This window comes from Rhincodon typus, chromosome 41, assembly GCF_021869965.1.
Source record: "Rhincodon typus isolate 14 chromosome 41, sRhiTyp1.1, whole genome shotgun sequence".
In the NCBI taxonomy this organism is placed as follows: domain Eukaryota; kingdom Metazoa; phylum Chordata; class Chondrichthyes; order Orectolobiformes; family Rhincodontidae; genus Rhincodon; species Rhincodon typus.
Genome location: NC_063372.1, coordinates 3472437 through 3472822, shown reverse-complemented (window position 1 = coordinate 3472822; position 386 = coordinate 3472437). Strand labels below are relative to the sequence as shown.

The following is a 386-nucleotide window of genomic DNA, read 5'->3' as shown; positions in this document are numbered from 1 at the left end:
ACTGCAGATGCTGGAGAATCTGAGATAACAAGGTGTAGAGCTGGATGCACACAGCAGGCCAAGCAGCATCAGGGGAGCAGGAAGGCTGACGTTTTGGGCCGAGACCCTTCATCAGAAATGGGGGAGGGGAAGGGGGTTCTGAAATAAATAGGGAGAGAGGAGGAGGTGGATAGAAGATGGATAGAGGAGAAGATAGGTGGAGAAGAGACAGACAGGTCAAAGAGGTGGGGATGGAGCCAGTAAAGGAGTGTAGGTGGGGAGGAGATAGGTCAATCCAGGGAGGATGGACAGGTCAATGAGTTGGGATGAGGTTAGTAGGTAGGAAATGGGGGTGTGGCTTGAGGTGGGAGGAAGAACAGGTTAGGGAGGCGGGGATGAGCTGGGCT

At 53.6% G+C, this 386-nt stretch overlaps 1 protein-coding gene across 1 annotated transcript in view; it reads left to right on the top strand.

The window, feature by feature from the left end:
• The window catches only part of LOC109924733 (transmembrane protein 106C-like), a 40522-nt gene that overhangs the window by 855 nt on the left and 39281 nt on the right, over positions 1 to 386 (top strand). The window lies entirely within an intron of this gene.